General features: G+C 35.2%; 1 protein-coding gene across 1 annotated transcript in view; it reads left to right on the top strand.

Annotated features, from left to right (window-relative positions):
* The window catches only part of LOC129745489 (ankyrin repeat and BTB/POZ domain-containing protein 2), a 394,509-nt gene that overhangs the window by 88,465 nt on the left and 285,489 nt on the right, over positions 1 to 20,555 (top strand). Inside the window, exon 3 of the mRNA XM_055738598.1 lies at positions 11,088 to 11,128. The gene's annotated coding sequence lies outside the window, so the exon portion shown is untranslated. The remainder of the gene's footprint in view (positions 1 to 11,087; positions 11,129 to 20,555) is intronic.

Genomic DNA, 20,555 nt, shown 5'->3' on the forward strand with positions numbered 1-20,555 from the left:
ATAGTTATAGTTAGACAATTATATTTAATTTGTATCTGGATATGTCAACAATAAAAGATGGAAAGTCAAATCATAATTACATGACCCAATTGGTCATGCAGCTATGATTGGACCGGGCTTATTGGCAATGAAAGTAGCCTCGGGATGTGCAGTTGCCATTCTGAAATGGGTTACTGGAATTTCAATAGAGCTAACACCACCAGCACCCGCGATTGAACAATGTTAATCAAATAGATTAACATTGGCTCTTTTGCATAACATACCTGCCAGCTCAGGGGGTCGTTGGATGGATCATACATACATACATACATCTTTTCATCCAGTCATAGCATAGTCAGTAGTATAGTCTTCAAATTTTGTGGAGTGTTGTTGGATAGTTGAACTAAATTTTGTGAAAATTTCATGAAAAAATATTAACCCAGACAAAACTGGCAGCTGGTCAAATCGAGTGCGCTGCTTCACGCGATTTCATTTTTTTTAAACGCATCTGTATGTTATTTTTCAACGATAATCATAAAATAGTACATCAAAAAGCATTGAAATTTTAACAGCCTTTCAAATAAAAAAATTAATAAAAAATTAAGCAATGATCGTTAACATGAAAGGTATTGAATCATAATTGAATGTATCGTCTGCTTTACCCAATGTTCTGAATTGAATGTATCGTCTGCTTTACCCAATATTCTGCAAAAAATAATATTGTATGGCGCAATTTTGAAATCAGTTTTGCTGCAAACATTCTTCAAAGCACGAACAAATAGTATACCAGGTAACGGTTTGATAAGTACTTTTGTCTCCATGCGCTACCTACATACATACATAGGGGAGATGGGGGCATAATGGCCACCTTAAAGAAAACGGTTATTTAACCATAGAAAATAGCTATAATATGGAGGTTACATTATTGTTTCGTGTTCAGACACTTGAAAAGCCTATTCCCTAACGGGCTGAAACGTGAAAAACTAGATGAAAACGTTAAAAAATGCATTTTAAAAAAATTTGCCAAAAGCTGAAAACCAGCCACTGTGGAGGCATAATGAGAACCCCCCCTGAGGCAGTATGAGCACCATTAATCAGAGCAAGATGTGCGTTTTTGCCGGGGAATCTAGCAGCGAATTCAATTCTATGAAGTCAGGTGAGTCGTAGATTCTTCAAACAAAGCAATAACAAAATAATCTAGGTCTGTTTGTAGAATACAAACAATTCACGCACGCTCATACATTAAGTGCTTCGTTCGGAGGATGATGCTACTAGCCGTATAATGTAACAATATAAAAATCGATCATGAATTGTGAATGGAAAAAAATCACCTCGAACAGAAATCTAACTCTAGTCTTTTGATTACCTCTCCGACACCTTACCAATAGGCTAAATTGTCGGATGAAAACTAGTCAAGGTGTGGCGCTATAAATCAATTTTAATTCGCTGCTAGATTCTACGGCAGAAAATGCTCATTATGCCTCGATAATATGGTGCTCTATATGCCCCTAGTCAAAAAATTTAAGTAAAAACGTGTTTTAAAATTGATAAAAGTTAAAAATCAAAAATTTTTTGATGGAAAAACTCGAGAAACAATGTGTACATCATGTTGCAGTGCGTACATTATAGATCAAGGTTATTTTAAGATCATAAGAGCTTATTTCGTGGTGCTCAAAAATTATAATATTTTCGTAACTTGAGAACCAAGCTAGTTTTTTTTAAATATCTCTATAAAGATGATAAGGAGATTCCTTTTTTTGTGAAAAATTAATACTATAGGAAGTACGAAACAAATCCTCATGAAAATTTATTTAAGAAAATACGCACTTTCGTAGAAAAGCGTAGTTCTCATTATGCCTCGGGTGCTCGTTATGCCCTCGTCTCCCCTATGTGAGTGCAATTGTTCCACCATTGTTTGTTTTCGATGCAAAAAAGACTTATTGTCATTATTTCTTCCTTAATATTGAAGGAGTTATTGACCCACTCTGAGGTTTTCGAATGAAATTGCATCATAAATTGGGCTATACAATGGTATTTTTTGCAGAATATTCGGTGATGTAGACGGTACTTTTAGACACAATTTAAAATATATTTACAGTTTTTCCTGTTGAAGGTCATTAGTAATTTTTTTATAATATTTCATTTTCAAAGCTTATTAAATTCAATGCGTTTTAATGTGCTATTTTATGATTTCCGTTGAACAAAAACAGAGTATGTAATGCAGTTTCGAAATACGGTTTTATTTTGTTTACTAAAAAATAGAACCAAATCTAACTCGAAAAATAATTTTAGAAATCTTAAAAAATACAAGTGGTTTTAAGTCGTAAAAATGAACCAAATTCTATATTTTGGAAAAGGTCAAGCAGATATCAATGCATGATAAGATGGGTAATGTTATTTGATTTTTGGGTAAAATGTAACGAAAAAATAAATGTGCCATGGTTTTTTTATGAAACGAATGGAAATAGCGTAACAGATAACCATCAATGAATTTTCGGGTAAAATCACAAAATTTCCAATTTTTTTCCACAAAAACACATAATCATTTTTCGACAAATTTGATTTAAATATGCTTTCTAAAATCATTAATTAGTTCAAAACTCGGATATACCAAGTTTTAAATTTACATCGGTTCAGAAGTTTTCGAGTCTATTGGGAACCGACAGACAGATAGACAAACATTCATTTTTTATATGATAAAAAAGGAAAAAGATTTAAACTAGCATCTTGTCCTAAAACGAATGCTGGTTTAACTTACAAGACAAGACATTTTTCACGCTGCGTACCTCAACAATAAATCATGAAACCGTTGTATGGTTTACGGGAGCTCGTTTTTCCGCGTGTTTTCACATACGACATTTGCAACGTTTGTTTGCGTAAAAAGAATTTATTTTACATTCAAAAATTGGAACTGAAAGGTCAATTGTTTCGATTGTAGGATTGACAGCTCTCAGTACCATTTACAGCTCTAAATTCGTCCCAAACAAATGAGCCCAGATAAAGTTACCTTCCCTGATTTCGGTCGGCCAGCAGCCGGCGCAATTCGTTATGTCCCGAGAAATCGGCTGGCGGCTGGCAAAGAGGATTAAACAAGCTTTAATAAAAACGTCGGTAAATTTCAGTCCACACACACACACAGAGGGGGACAGAGCACAATATTTATGCCTTTCTGATAGTGCACGAAAAACATAAAAGCGGCCTACAGAGGTCTTTAAGGGGAATTCAGTTCGCATGCGCCAGTCCAGGATCAGCGCGCGGTACTAAAAAGAGGCTCTTTAAGTCGGCGGTGCGTAGGTGTTAAATTCCTTGCTTTAAGAAATCTCCATTGCCCTGGAAAGCGTAAGGCTAATGAGATAATCGAGGTTCTTTCCTTCCTCTCAAAACAACTCGTGGGTGGATTTGATAGGTGAATACATGAGCTAAATTTTTGTTATTAATTCGAACCATTTGGTATAGCAATATTTGCAGACATTATGTATGAACTGAAATTAACAGCATATTAACTCCAAATAACAAAAACATATTTTGTCCTTTTCAGCCAAAAGAAACACTTTTGAAATGTATCAATCATGTAGTCCATTAACTCGCAAGAAATAATTAACTAGAACCATGTGACCTTGTTTCCTCTATTCATCTCAATTACGGGAAAACCGAAAAAACTTCTACAGAACGCGGTTCTATTCTATTCTATTCTATTCTATTCTAAGCACGCTGTTCTTTTCCTCAGATTTCAAAGCTCGAACTTACAAACTGACCTGTCAAATAAAAATCGAAACCCAGTTGAATGCCATGCCAGGGCTACATTAATCATTTTTTATATGTTGGGTAGGACTTCCATAAAATTATTTCTGACTCTTGATAGTTTGAGCCATGTAGAAGCTAGTGAACGTCTCGTGCATCGAAGGCTTTCAAGCGTCCATTAGCTGGATGCAGATCTGGTTTATGGCTCAACGGCTCGACCGCAAAGCTCATACCCGTAGTAGGTTCTATACGGCCACTCTGCAGGTTTCTCCACGACTTTCAGTACTGTTCCGATGAGTTTAGAGTTTAGACGGAGCGAGATTTTGGATATCGAAGTGCCAAAGTATGAGGCGATTATGAAAAAAATCCACACGAGAAACTCGAATGACATTTTTGTGGTGAAATTTATTTGAAAAATTTTAGTGTTGCAAATGTCGCATGTGCTCCCGTAATTGTTGAGGTACCGTCAACTGGGGCATCATGCGACACTTTTCTATTTCAATGGCTTCTAAAAACTTAATATCCACATATAATCATACAGCTTGAGCATCAAAAGTTTTAAGGTTGGTAGGACATCAATAATTTACTTTGAATTGTATGTACCATATCTCGAGTCATCGACCATGGTTATAGCGCCAATAAATACTCGCTCTTGAAAAGAGTTGAAAGAGAAAAATAGTTATGATTAATAGAGCACTGAAATCTTAAAAATATTTTCCTCGTTTAAAGATTTCAATTTTTATTCATTTTTCATAAAAAAAATTCAAAATATATTTTCTCAACTTGTTATTTTTCTATGAAGGAACGGGTAGTTGATGACTTTTGAATTTTCATATTCAATTAGGTCCATCAATGTCCAAGTTGTTGAAAACTTTCAATGGGCATAAATATTAAACATAGGACAAGAATGTAGGGGAAAGTCGAGTAAGACGTACACAGCGGGTAAAACGGGCACTTTCAATATTTCGAAAATAACAATGTTTGGCACAAATCTAATAATGGGAATATGTTCACCTAAGTGTATCAACACTTTCGAGACTCTTTGTTTATTTATAGCAAGCAAGGTCCCATAACAACAAACAAAACAAACAAAAACTCTGAGGATCCATTATTTGATGTAATTTTCTCTCCTCATAGAATAGTTCATAACTCGCAAAATTTTCAAAAATTTCAACCGTTTTCAGAGGTAGAGTGTTCAATAGGCTTCTTTTTAATCATCAGTAGGAAAATCAGCGAATTTCGACAAAAAAGACTTGAACAACAAACGTTTTGGAAAAAAAGTTGCTAAGGCAGGTAAGACGGACACCTCAAGGTCGGGTAAAACAAACACATCAGTTTCTCCAGGTGTTTTAATTTTTTCATCGGTTTGATCCTCCATATGCCTTCCAAAGATCTTGGCAAAAGCAATTGTCGGTCGAAAAGCACTAACCGTCTCAAATAGGCCATAAAAACTGTAAAAATAGGATCTCTGGTGAAGAAAGCGGCTATAGAATACGAAATTCCGAAACCACACTGTTTCGCTTTTGGACTCGGACCAGTTGGTTCCATTTTGGTTTTAAAACGTTTTCAAATAATTAACTCACAAAATATCTTCTTTTACAGAAATTTTTGAGGCAAAATGTACCATTTCTGAGCAGTGTCCGTTTTACCCGACCATTTTTGAAAAGTGTAATTTGCTAGCATGTTTTCGATAGCTATAAAAACAGTCTTGATGCAGGAAATTGGTTTATTCCAATGGTTAATGCGATGGCAAAAATTGAAAATTTGATCTGCACGAAAACTGCGATGTAAAGAGCAATATCTCATTTTCTATTGCGATTCTACCTTAGGGTGTCCGTCTTACCCGACTTTCCCCTACCAGTCAAATATAAGCACCAGATTTAGCCAAAGGCTTCGCCGTTCCTGCATTATTTAGGTACAAACAACAAATAGCGAATTACTCATACGATCGCAGCAAAGCAAGCTATGATAACCACGGGGGAAAAGAAATATAAAAACAGCTCTACACCACGGATCACGGATCAATTTTTTGAAACGTTGTTGTTTGAGGACATGGAAACGACATTGAAAATAAGAATGAAAAAAAAACGAACTCACCTATTTGAAAGGTTAAAACCAAGGTTCTTAGATACACTAGGTTCTCCGACTTTCACAGTAGTAGGCGAGGAGTGAGCGGGGCTCTCAATGAGTTTGTTTGTTTTTTGCTCAGCTTTTCTGTGGTTTGTTGGTTAACAAACTTCATGAGTTCCGCATAGTTGCATAGCCTACATAGCCAAAATGGCTGAATCGGGAATTCGTTATTCGGGAACACATGGCTCCCATGGCTCGAACGAAATCAAATAAAGAAATTTTTTCGGCGCTTCATTCAACGCCGAATAAAGTACCTACTTGTTTTATTTATCTGTATCTCACTGCGAAGTTATTCTATTCCAGAGTTAACAAAATTCGTTCCGGATAAACCGCCCTTGAAAATTTCTAGAAGTCTGCAGCCACCGGCTTCTCTTCAACAAAGACGGAGGAATGGAGCTTCATCACAAGCGAAAATGCTCATTGTAAGCTTTCATCAGCCTCAACAAGTTTCAGGTGATAAAGTCAGAATGAAGACCACTAGCATTGGTCAATCATCGAAAATTACGATTTAACGCAGTTCTGATTAACGTAAGCAAAACATCCGAAGCACGTTTTATAGAATCGTTTTATCGCTTCCAATTGCAACAATTACCATTATAGTTCGAAATGCTGCACACTATTGAAAAAGGCGTTTCCTAAACCGTTAGCATACTGTTTGCAGAAAAGTTTTCCCAAACAACTGTTTTAACAGTTTTAACAGTTACATAACCTAACAACGTATTCAAAATACAATAATTTCGGAATTCAATCGTAGTTTGACGATTTAAGAAATCGTTTGGTTATAACCCTCATTTATGTGGGTTACTATTTAGCTTTGAGGTCAGGCGTTTAATGACAGAAAATTATCTATTCCAAAACAGTCTGAGATTATTTGATAACAATACCTACTTGTTATTTAAAGATAATTGACCATCCTCATAGTCAACAGGAACAAAACAAAAAGTTGCATGAATGCCTTTTGCCAAGCAACAAATCGAAATGTTCTCATTTAATGCGGCAAACTTCTCTTACTCAAAAATGCATTAAGCCATTATGAGCGATTATTTCATTTAGAGAAACGTCAAACGAAACTGTCATTCTAGGTCTCTTAAAACTATTTTAAAACTGTTTATTGAAATTGTTTTATTACAACATTTTTCTAACTGGCACAGAACAATTTTAAAACTGTTACATCTGCTTTAAGATTTTCAATATTAGCTTACTGAACGCCATGTTGATTGTGAAATTAAATCGAAGCCAGTTTGCTGGAAATAATAATATAATACTTAAAACTAGACATTTTCAACAAATTTGACCATGTTTGCGGTAATATTTGTTGTATAGTTAAAAGAAAGTTGCATCATTTCAGCATGTTTATGTTTTGATGCTTTTTCGTATATATTTCACCAGAAATATGAGGTTGCAGGAAGTTTCATGCTAAGATATATTGAAAATGAAAATGAAAACATTTTTAAAACAATTTAAATGGAACCTTCACCAATCACCAAATGTTTGGGAGAGTAAGTGATAACACGTGAAATAAAACACGGAACAGAAAGCTCCCACCGTAAAATTCCAGTCAGATTCCATGACGTAGTTTTAAAAAAGCTGTGGATAGTCTTAAGAGAGCTCTAGAGGGTTTTTAAAGCTATGTCTATAAGGTCGAATAAAAGTATTCTGTTTTATGTTTTATTATAGCTTATAGTATAAGCTTTAAGGACGTTAACAAAACAGGGCCAACCATTCCATATGTTAGCTTTAAAGTAGTTGTACTAGAGCATTGAATGCGCTTTGGCTTATAAAGTAGCTTTAAGGGGGGGTAGGGTCTAACATTTTCAAAAAATCGATTTTTTTATTTTTTTATTTTCTTATTGTAAAACATTTCAAGAATGTTGTGTCAAATTTTCAAGTCAATTGAAGCAAAACTGTAGAAATTATAGGCCTTTATCTCCTCCTATCTAATACTGCAAGAAAGCAAAAGCAGAAACTTCAAACGCGTTTTTCTCGAAAGCACATTTTTAAAGTCCGTGGACATCGTCATTTGAAAACTACTTATCCAATTCTTTTCAAATTTGGAACATATTTTCGACATATAAAATACCAGACCCCAACGTTTTTCTTTTTTGTTTTTTTTTTAATTTGGGGAGATTTTACAGGTGAAAAATGGCGGATTTTTTCGTGAAAAATCGTAATTTTTACTTCAAACAGCCACAAAAATTTCATAAAAAAAAATTAAGTTAAATAAAAGCGTTGGGGTCCAGAAAAACATCTATTAAAAATATATTGCTCTGACTTTTTGACTTCTGATGATTCTGTGCAGAGATACAGTGTCCACCGCAAATCCTGTTTTCTAAAAGGCATCCCCGAAAGTGCTTCGTCACCGGCTCATTTTTCAATATTTTTCTACGAAAAAATTACTAAATGTTCTTTTAACAATGCTTTGTATAATGCAAAAAATTTGAATACATTTGTTTGAACGATAGCTCTAGAAAAAATCGTGAAAATGGTGTTTTTTTTTATACCCGTTAGACCCCCCCCCCCCCCCCCCCCCCTTAAGAAATAGTCTTCAGTGAGCTGTGAATGTTGGCATAAAATTTAAATTGTTACTTCTGTTCATCAAAAAAAAAACTAACACTAATCTCTTCCACGGCAAAAAAAAAAAAAAATGATAATCGCAACAAAAAAAAGTCATGTGATGCTCAAAGTCCCGATTCAAATTTTTAACGTTGTGCTAGGCGTCCTTGGAGTTAATTAAATCTACTCGCAGACTCTAGAATTTCATTTCCGAATGTTCCCGCTTAACCTTGCACCTGTTATCATATCACCCTCCAACTTCCGGTGCTGCAGCTGGAATTCCAACGACTGGCCAAAGTGCCGACACAGACAGATAAAACCGCCAAAACTGAAGTTGTTCTTGACATCGACCATTTACAGTTTTTTACCGACTTCGGAGTTTTTTACCGAAAAAAAAAATTGTTAACATTATTCTTAACGATCTTCGGTAAGTCAAGAATCGGTTAAAAAATTCGGTAGAACATACATGTCAAAGTCATCTATTACCGATTTTTACCAAATTACAGAACCGGTTCGGTAAAATAAATTATCGAACTCGGTAATTTCAGTTTTCTGTGTAATTCTTTACAAGTGGTTTGAATACCTTTGTAAAGCTTAAAGCAAAGTATGACAATTTTAAACAAATGTTTACATATCAAATCAAATCCAAAAGTTGATTGAAACTTATTATCAGACCAACGAAGAAACTGGTCTGAGAAATTCTCACTTTATCAGAAATGGATGAAAAATGGTTGAAGATATGGAAAACTTTTACGGATGTGAACTCGGTACATTTGTGCTTAAAGTTAAGCCATTTGACCAAAAAAATTATTTAAAATTTTTACATCTTCAATGTTTCCGACCATCCAGTGCCCCTGTGTACCTTTCCTTTGACCAAAACTGGATCCAAAGCATCCAGATGAGCGCACATTCACGACTTTACCGGGATTGATCACGAACAAGAACGAACCCTGCTGAAAGTCTGATCGAAAAGTAAGAGAGAGAGTTACTAGACATTTTTCACTGTCAAGATTGTCTTGTTCGTTTGTCCACCCAGAAAAAAAAGCCGGGCACATCTTGCCATTGTCATCAGCTGGCACGGTTATACGGTCGGCCTATCAACCCTCTTGGAATCCCACCGGTTTTCTGGAAACTTTTTTCTTCTCGGGTAAATCTCTCTCGCAAAGCAGCTCCACAATAAGCGTTCAGTCGGTTGCATGACGAAGACGACGTTTCAGACTCCATACGCAAATCTGCACCCTCCCTGGTGCTATGTATGACCAAGGGTTGGAAGGGAGCGGGGAAACTTTTGTCCGATTTGAGCAGAATTGTAGATTTAGCGATTCCTAACCATTCATCCGCAGATGGCATTCCCGTGACCGATCTCCTGGACCTTTCAAGTAAAGGGATTAAAATAGCGCACGTAACTGCGAGCTGCCAGCAGGATCCCATCAGTGTCATGCCGAGAATGCATTCGCATTAGTGATTTAGATTTGCGGGGTCAGTGAACAGATTGTCCGTTTGATATGATCAGGCAACTTTTGCCTAGGAAGGATGGAAATGTTTTTTTTTTTTTTAGTTCGAGCCTTCTACTATTTACTTTTCATTACAAACTTGAACTTTAAGTTTGATCAAACGATCGTTTCGGTAATTGATTGCTTCAAATTTAGGTTAAGTTGTTTTGTAGCAAAAATCTGAAACGCTTTTGGCATCTTCATGAAGCGTAAGGGAACGTACGCAAATGGATTGGTTTTTTTTCATTCTTAGACAGTGTTTTCTGTTTAAAAGTGAGTGGTAGCTGTACGAGGATGGCGAAAAAAAAAACACAAACACAAAAGGTCCCTCCAAAAACCCAAACTGAAAACCGCAGCAAATTCAACCATTTTCTCACTCACTTTTGCTTTAACGAGCATGGATGATGAGGTTGTCATTTAATTTTTTTTCGGCTTATTCTGTCCGCACGTGTTCGACCATAAGAAGCGAAATGGACATACAGTTTGTTTAAGGAACGCAGGAAAAAAAATGGATGACCATTCCGAAGAGCACAAGAAAGTTCACTTCAGAAAATTAATGATGTTCGTTTGCTACCGTTGATTGTTTGGTTGAAGGGTAACCGCACTTATTTTTAGTTTGGCTAGGTCTCCGAACATCTTTTTTCCCTTTTAAATAGAAATTTTAACGTTGAACATCTACCCTAACCTACCATTTGCGGTGCCTGACTCAACATAAGAGGGCAAATAATACATGACCCATGCTGAGTTGAATGTGCGCAAAGTGCGATTTTAACTGCTGCAATGTTGCGAGGTTTTTGGAGCCTTTGAGGTGATTTAGCAGCATGCAACGGTCATACACTTTCATGTGCTGTGCACTCTAAGAGAGAGCGAGAGACAGTAAAAAAAAATATCATCTTAAATCAGGTTTTGTAAATTTGCACGTGCCCTTCGAAGTTTGGTCATCGAAGTTTTTTCGCTCTCTCTCTCCCTTCAGTGTGTGCGTTCCAAATATTTTGATTTTGACCTAATTACCTTCAACGGAACTTTTCGATTCGGGGCCTGTCAATCAACGGAAATGTTGAGGCCCATTCTCGACGCTTCTTGGAATGGGGAACTAACATCCAAATGAAAAAACGCATCCCCTCTTTTGTATAATGCATATTTTCTTCAAACGACAGTTAATGATTTTCTTTCCTTTTTATCTCCTTTCAGATTTCCACTATCGCTGACAAGGATTTCGCGTTCCGTTATTGGTGAGTAAGCATTTTGCAGTATCTTCTTCGCAAGAAAAATACTTTTTGAAGTGCTTTCAAAAAGTCAACATTTTAGGTATCTATAATTCTTGATAAAAAAAAAAACAAAAATACTCTCGATGGAATAAATCAAGAAAATCTGTCAGGGATATTTCTAAAATTTAGATGCTATAGTTATTTAGTATGGAAGACAGGTCAACTGGATAATTTGATGCGTTTGTTATTCGGCAGTTCAGTCAAAAAATTTCGAAAACGATTTTTCGATTATTCCGACGTTTCGCTGCTGTTTAGCATCATCTTCAGGGAATTCTAAAATATTATGTAGTTGATCTTAAATCTTAAATATTAACATCCAATTTTGATTCCAACTGACAATCGGATCGTATCACGTTTAAATTGATTGCTTATGTGAAGCTTATTGACCACTTTTTTGCCCTATTTCCCTATTGTTTTATGTTTAGCACTGGCACTAGGGAAATAGGACAAAAAAGAAGACAATAAGCTTCACATAAGCAATCAATTTTTACGTGAAAAGATCCGATTGTAAGTAAGAATCAAATTTGTATGTTAATATTTGAGATTTGAGATCAAATACATAATATTTTAGAATTCCCTGGAGATGATGCTAAACAGCATCGAAACGTCGGAATTCGTTTTCGAAATGTTTTGTCCAAGTACCTAGGCCATTTTCACAACTACGGCACTCTTTTGGAGTACCATGTCGAATGTTAAATTTACCAAAACTGTCGAAACAGTCAAAATTGTCAAAATTGTCAAAATTGTCAAAATTGTCAAAATTGTCAAAATTGTCAAAATTGTCAAAATTGTCAAAATTGTCAAAATTGTCAAAATTGTCAAAATTGTCAAAATTGTCAAAATTGTCAAAATTGTCAAAATTGTCAAAATTGTCAAAATTGTCAAAATTGTCAAAATTGTCAAAATTGTCAAAATTGTCAAAATTGTCAAAATTGTCAAAATTGTCAAAATTGTCAAAATTTTAAAAATTGTAAAAAATCTAAAAATTGTAAAAATTGTCGAAATTGTCAAAATTGTCAAAATTGTCAAAATTGTCAGAATTGTCAAAATTGTCAAAATTGTCAAAATTGTCAAAATTGTCAAAATTGTCAAAATTGTCAAAATTGTCAAAATTGTCAAAATTTTAAAAATTGTAAAAAATCTAAAAATTGTCAAAATTGTCAAAATTGTCAAAATTGTCAAAATTGTCAAAATTTTAAAAATTGTAAAAAATCTAAAAATTGTCAAAATTGTCAAAATTGTCAAAATTGTCAATATTGTCAAAATTTTCAAAATTGTCAAAATTGTCAAAATGGTCAAAATTGTCAAAAATTGTCAAAATTGTCAAAATTGTCAAAATTGTCAAAATTGTCAAAATTGTCAAAATTGTCAAAATTGTCAAAATTGTCAAAATTGTCAAAATTGTCGAAATTGTCAAAATTGTCAAAATTGTCAAAATTGTCAAAATTGTCAAAATTGTCAAAATTGTCAAAATTGTCAAAATTGTCAAAATTGTCAAAATTGTCAAAATTGTCAAAATTGTCAAAATTGTCAAAATTGTCAAAATTGTCAAAATTGTCAAAATTGTCAAAATTGTCAAAATTGTCAAAATTGTCAAAATTGTCAAAATTGTCAAAATTGTCAAAATTTTCAAAATTGTCAAAATTGTCAAAATTGTCAAAATTGTCAAAATTGTCAAAATTGTCAAAATTGTCAAAATTGTCAAAATTGTCAAAATTGTCAAAATTGTCAAAATTGTCAAAATTGTCAAAATTGTCAAAATTGTCAAAATTGTCAAAATTGTCAAAATTGTCAAAATTGTCAAAATTGTCAAAATTGTCAAAATTGTCAAAATTGTCAAAATTGTCAAAATTGTCAAAATTGTCAAAATTGTCAAAATTGTCAAAATTGTCAAAATTGTCAAAATTGTCAAAATTGTCAAAATTGTCAAAATTGTCAAAATTGTCAAAATTGTCAGAATTGTCAAAATTGTCAAAATTGTCGAAATTGTCAAAATTATCAAAATTGTCAAAATTGTCAAAATTGTCAAAATTGTCAAAATTGTCAAAATTGTCAAAATTGTCAAAATTGTCAAAATTGTCAAAATTGTCAAAATTGTCAAAATTGTCAAAATTGTCAAAATTGTCAAAATTGTCAAAATTGTCAAAATTGTCAAAATTGTCAAAATTGTCAAAATTGTCAAAATTGTCAAAATTGTCAAAATTGTCAAAATTGTCAAAATTGTCAAAATTGTCAAAATTGTCAAAATTGTCAAAATTGTCAAAATTGTCAAAATTGTCAAAATTGTCAAAATTGTCAAAATTGTCAAAATTGTCAAAATTGTCAAAATTGTCAAAATTGTCAAAATTGTCAAAATTGTCAAAATTGTCAAAATTGTCAAAATTGTCAAAATTGTCAAAATGGTCAAAATTGTCAAAATTGTCAAAATTGTCAAAATTGTCGAATTTGTCAAAAAGGTCAAAATTGTTAAAATTGTCAAAACTGTCAAAATTCTCAGAATTGTCAAAATTGTCAAAATTGTCAAAATTGTCAAAATTGTCAAAATTGTCAAAATTGTCAAAATTGTCAAAATTGTCAAAATTGTCAAAATTGTCAAAATTGTCAAAATTGTCAAAATTGTCAAAATTGTCAAAATTGTCAAAATTGTCAAAATTGTCAAAATTGTCAAAATTGTCAAAATTGTCAAAGGACCCCAATGTTAAAAAAGGTCCATAATAAAAAAAAAATATTATCAATATTGTCAAAATTATAAAATAAATTCTGTTTTATTTTTTGTTGAAAGCCGACATTGTGCAAAAGTCATAAATCGACAATCGACAATCGACAATCGACAATCGACAATCGACAATCGACAATCGTTAATCGACAATCGACAATCAACAATCGACAATCAACAATCGACAATGAACAATCGACTATTGACAATCGAAAATCGACAATCGACAATCGACAATCGACAATCGACAATCGACAATCGACAATTGACAGTCGATAATCGACAATCGCCAATCGACAATCGACAATTGACAATCGACAATCGACAATCGACAATCGATAATCGACAATCGACAATCGACAATCGATAATCGACAATCGACAATCGACAATCGACAATCGACAATCGACTATCGACAATCGAAAATCGACAATCGACAATCGACAATCGACAATCAACAATCAATAATCAATAATCAACAATGGACAATCTTCAATGGACATTGAGCAATCGACAATGAACAATCGTCAATGGGCAACCAACAATCATTCGACAATCGACAATCGGCAATTGACTATCGACAGTTGACAATTGACAATAAACAGTCGACAATCGACTGTGAATAATAAAAAATTGACAATCGATTATAAACTATCGAAAACCAACAACTGCCAATTGATAATCGAAAATCGACAATCGAAAAATGACAATCGACAATCGACAATCGACAATCGACAATCGACAATCGACAATCGACAATCGACAATCGACAATCGACAATCGACAATCGACAATCGACAATCGACAATCGACAATCGACAATCGACAATCGACAATCGACAATCGACAATCGACAATCGACAATCGACAATCGACAATCGACAATCGACAATCGACAATCGACAATCGACAATCGACAATCGACAATCGACAATCGACAACCGACAATCGACAATTGACAATCGACAATCGACAATCGACAATCGACAATCGACATTCGACAATTGACAATCGACAATCGACAATCGACAATCGACAATCGACAATCGACAATCGACAATCGACAATCGACAATCGACAATCGACAATCGACAATCGATAGTCAACAATCGAAAAACAACAACTGCCAGTTGACAATCGATAATCAATAACTGTTGATTGACAATTCAGTCGACAATCGACAATCAATAATCGACAATCATCAACTGACCATCGACAACTGACAATCGACAATTGGACAACCACAATCGACAATCGACAATTAAAAAACGACAATTAACAATCGGCAATCAACATGAATCAACAGTTGAAAATCGACAATCGACAATCGACAATGGATTATAAACAATCGACAATCGAAAATCAACAGCTGCCAATTGGCAATCAAATTCGACAATCAATAATCGAGAATCGACAATCGTCATTCGATATTCACCAATCTATAATCGACATTCTATTATTTAGAATCGACAATCGACTACAACAAGCATCAATCTTCAATCGACAATCGTCAGTTTGCTGTAAAAAATCATGGAATTAAACTTGACAGAGGAAGGTATTTGGTCATGAAAATGTTTCTATGATGGCTCTTTCTAGTAATTAATTTAGTAAAAAAAAAAGAGTTATGTAAATGTTACTCATACCTTTTATATCGATTAAGTAATCTAGTTCAAATATTTAAAGAATATATTCAAAAGTCGTACTGGTTGGAAATTTTGTTCACGTCAAATTTTAAGAAAGTATAACATAGTTTTATTTGTTTCTTTCTTTGAACAAGTCTTAAATCGCAGAATATGCAACAGCAAATTAACAAAAGTCAAAGTGACGGTTTTCGAAGATTAATAACTCCAGATGTCAATAGAAAAGTGTGAAAGTCGGATTGAAAACTGGCTGGCTGGCACCGGATCTAGGCCAAACCCAACAAAACCATAGATTACAACCGACCGACGACGACGACGACGGATGATCCAAACGGAGGTTGGAGCGAAAGTGCAAATTCAGACACACCTCCTCCGGTTTGCGCGATCCAACCAACCAAACTCGTACGCGCCATATTAGATTGGAAGCTGCTGGAATCGTTTCCAAAAACATAAACGAAAACAAAAGTAACAAATGGGCTTGCGGCGTTCTCCATAGATATTGGGAAAACAAAAAACCAACAAACTCAAGCGTCCATATAATTATGAGTCGATCGCGGACCGGAGATTTACAATTACGCAAAAATTCACTTTCCACATTAACAATTTTTCAATCGCGTGAAATATAGGTTATGTGGCGCGATCGAACTTTTCCTTTCAGCTTAATTTGTTTTGGGGTGGATTATGGCACGAACGTATTTTCACTTTGATTTGTCAAAGATAATGTTTGCGTTGTCTTGTGAGACTTGATACCATTTTTGAAACCCTGTAATTTTCTTTATTATTTCACGCTGTTGCTTTTTCAAATGTGTTATTAAAATCGAAATATGTAGAGATTGTCCTGTCAAAGTAAAAATTGAAAAAAAAAAATTACAAATTCTGTTGAGAGTCAAAATAAAGCACAAAACAGGGTCGAACTTACAAATTTAAAATTTGATAGACTATGTTGTGAATAATCACGATCCAATGCTAAAAGTTTGTTGTGCACATTTGTAGAACGACAACACATATTTTTGTTCTAAATTTTGAATTTTGAACACGAAATTCATATCACAAAATTTGGAATTAAGATTCAAATTCTTGATTATAAATTCTCAATTTTGTATTATGGATTCTGAATTTTGTATTCGGGTTAATTTTTTAACGAATGCTTCTCAATTCCTGGCACATCGAATAAAAAATTAAAAAAAAACAAAAAAATAAAACTGAATCATGATTGATTTAAATTATCTTAAATTCTGCTCACATAGTCTCCAATAAGAAAGCGTAAAGAGATAAAATAATTGACAGCTAATTAGGCCTACATTTAACTGAACTGACATTAATTTTTGTTTAGGGCACCCAAATTACTTACGGCGACTGTTGTGGTGCATGACACAAAAGCAGAAAAAAAACTGTCAATACCACAATCACTTATACTAATTTTCGCTCTATTTGAGTTCATCCAACTTTGGCCGGTATTTAGGTTACGATTCGGAAGATTTATTTTCGTCTGTTTCGATTCATCTGACGACTCGCAACCCCCTCGTCCTGCCTTCGAGCTGGACCCCAAAAACTGGAACCCAGCATCCCAAAGCTCCCGGGTGTGGAACGCGACTTGTTTAATTTTAGACCATAACTCTTCCAACTGACAGGTTTAGCAAGCCACCTCGACGAAAACACCCTTAAAAAGGAACGGGAAAATTGAAAGTTTGTCTCCGGAGATGATGGTGATGATTGTTTTGGGGGGTTTTGCTCTACTCCCGCATTTTTTTCTGTAAATTTCTTGTTGAGAGGAACCTTCAAATCTTTGGCTTTTCGAATCTTACGTTTCGGACTTCATCTCCCTTTGCTAGCCGCTGGAGTGGTTCAGTTCGAAAATTTATTGTCCTGATTGTCGTTCTAACTTCTCAGAAGATATCTTTAGAAATTATTTTGAAATTTATATTTTAGGAACAGAATTTTTCCAATCGACTCTTCTTAAAATGATTTAAGGATAATAATCCACAAAAAGACAACTTTGAACCACCCTAGTGGCCAGGTGTTTCTGCAGAGCATCCTCCGACTCCGGCTTTCGGCGCGTCGGCTTTTGCCACCGATCGTCACTCGATCAAGCAAGACCCTCCTCACGTTCGCGTTTGCGTTGGCTTAACTTTGGCCTTCGTCGAGGGGCGCGAGCAATCTGTCAGACGGTAGCCGCGTTTCCGTCAGTTTGGCCGAAAACGTGAGTTCGAACTTAACAGTAGGACTGAGCCGGGGCCAACAGATGACGAGGACGAGAACGATGGCGGCTGCAAGTCGAGTGGAGGATAGCAATGGCAACAACACATTATTTAGCGCAAAACCAATTACCTACGCATGTACCCAGGTTGGTTTGGGTAGATCCGTACCGGTCCGAGGAGGAGGAGGTGTGTCTTTGTTTTGGTTGGAAAGTTAATCATAGCCTTGGGCCGTGAATAATTGGGGTTGCTGGCCATTTTAGGTTCGGATGCTACCGGACCAGGTCGATTTGATCCCCAGGAATGGTAATGCGTTAAGCTTTCTCTGATTAGGAACTGCAACTTTAAATTTAAGGGAATTTTTAACATATATTTCTGCTGAATCTAATCTACAGGGTAACAAAAAAGTCCGGTCACACACGCAAATTTCAATATTTCAAAGAATAAGAAGAAAATCAGAATCTGGTTTTCATAGCTTTATTCAGTAACTCATAAAGATACTTCACAGACGGTATCTTGGAATTACACCACCTTTCTCTGATCTAACTAGCTTCAGACGTCTCGGAAAGTCGTCGCAGGCGGCGCGCACGTGCTCCATCGGCATCTCGTCCCAGATTTTCCTGATAACTCGCTCGAATTGCTCCAAATTTGTTAATTTATAGTCGTTCAGCTTCGACATCATATATCCCCACACGAAATAATCCAGTGGATTCAGATCCGGAGACGACGGAGGCCATTCATTCTTTGGAATGAAATCTGTCAAATTTTCCTCACACCACGCCTGAACAACCTTTGCGGTGTGGGATGGGGCACCATCTTGCTGGAAGCAGTAGTAATCGTCTGCAAACAATAGTTCAGCTTGAGGCAGAACATTTTTCTTCAAAACCGTGTCCAAGTAGTACGCTGCGTTGATTTTGACCCCTTTATTGATAAAAATAAGAGGCAGTTTACCTCTCTTGCAAATGGCTCCCCAAACCATCACTGACGTCTTATTTTGGAACCGGGAAACGTTCAGCTTGTCCGCAGGAGCTTGCTGGAGGCTCACACTCCAAACTCGATCATTTTGACGATTGACTGTTTGCTCCAAAACGAACAGCTTCTCGTCCGAAAAAATGATCTCGTCATCTGCGCGCCAACCGAGGACCTCCCTCGACCGCTGGTACCTCTTGTTCATTGTAGCTTTGGTAACCCCATGAACCACCTGTTTTTTGTACGGTGTACGTTTTAAATCCTTGCGCAGAAGCAGGCGGATTGATTCTCGGTTCATTTTGAGGTTCCTGGCCAGCTTCCGTGCAGATTGGGCGGGATTACGTCTAATCCGGTCTCGAATAATCTTTATCAGCCTTGGTCGTCCAGATCGTGACTTGTCCTCGGTGCCTCCGGTCTCTAGGTACCGATTTATGGTCCGGTACACGAATTTCCGGTTGATTCCGAGCGGTTTTAGATGTTTGAATATGTGTCCGGGTTTGAACCCTTTAACATATTCAGCGATAACAGCTGCTCTAAACTCTGCTATAGCTCACAACTCAATGTAAACAAACTGCACAGAAACGAAACTCTGCCACTTTGGGCAGCGAAGTTAGCCCTTTCATTTGACATATTGATGGCACCAGAGAGATGCAACGTGTAGGCTACAGGTGACCCCAAAAAAGTGTGACAGGACTTTTTTGTCACCCTGTATTTTGAAAATTGCAGAAACCCCTATTGCAATGTAGCCTACATTTCGGTAAGCCTCCAATTACACAAATTTGACAAAAATCGTGGACTTTATTAGCTGAAACATATGTCTTAAATCGGCTGCTGAATCTAAAAAATAAACAAAAAAAAGTAGATCAGTTTTTGTGTTATGCGTTACAATTGGATTAAATTTTGCTAAGAAAAAATAGTGCTTGTACACAAACCCAAGTACTTGCAAGTATGTCGGACTGCATAATATAAATTCGAAGATTCTTTTTTTTCATATTGAAGGTGATTTCATTTGCTATTGATGATCTGAACTTCACTTCTGTATTGTAGATATTTGTAAATTAATGATAATGAAAAACGATTGTAGGAGCATTTCTTTCCAGAAAAAAATATATTTAATCCTGATCCGCTCTTGAGTGTCAATATGACTCTATTGGATGTTTGGCAGCTTGTATTTTTATTCAGGCGCACCAAAATGCCAGAATCTCAATGAATTCACGAAATGTTTAATTTTGCATCATTACTTTTTTAACAGACGCACCCTAAAGCCCAAAAAAAAACATCCTAATCAGACCATGAGTGTCAATTTGACACTCCTCCTCCCATAAAAACACCATATCTCTCTTGTTTCTCAACCGCTTTGTATGAAATTTATAGTTTTAGAATGTAATGTAATGTAACTCAAATATGTTTTTTGAACAATGTTTAGCTACAATTCTCCAGTTTTCCTTTATTCAAATTGTCAAATTGACACTCCAGGGACTGTGACGGGAAAAAGATTTTTTTGGGACGAATGAGGGTTAATCGACTGTTTTGGACTAGATTTCAACATTTTCAAATTTTGATTTTCAATATAACTCAAATGTCAGTTTGAAACAAAGAAGAGGGTAATCTATATATATAAAACCCGATTTAATACACTTGACAGTGGATTGTAGCCTTTCTTACAGCCTGTAAATTATATTTGGATTCATATGACACAAAAAAATAAACAAATTATAGATTTATAAATTCTGAGTTATAATTATAGAATTTTAAAAGCAGTCCATCCAAAATGAATTTAAGAAATGAAGATTCAAAGTTTTTATAGGATATAGGTATTTTGATATAATCATAGTTTTCAAATGAATAACATTATTTGCAACTAATTGAAG

Source organism: Uranotaenia lowii, chromosome 2, assembly GCF_029784155.1.
Source record: "Uranotaenia lowii strain MFRU-FL chromosome 2, ASM2978415v1, whole genome shotgun sequence".
NCBI lineage: Eukaryota > Metazoa > Arthropoda > Insecta > Diptera > Culicidae > Uranotaenia > Uranotaenia lowii.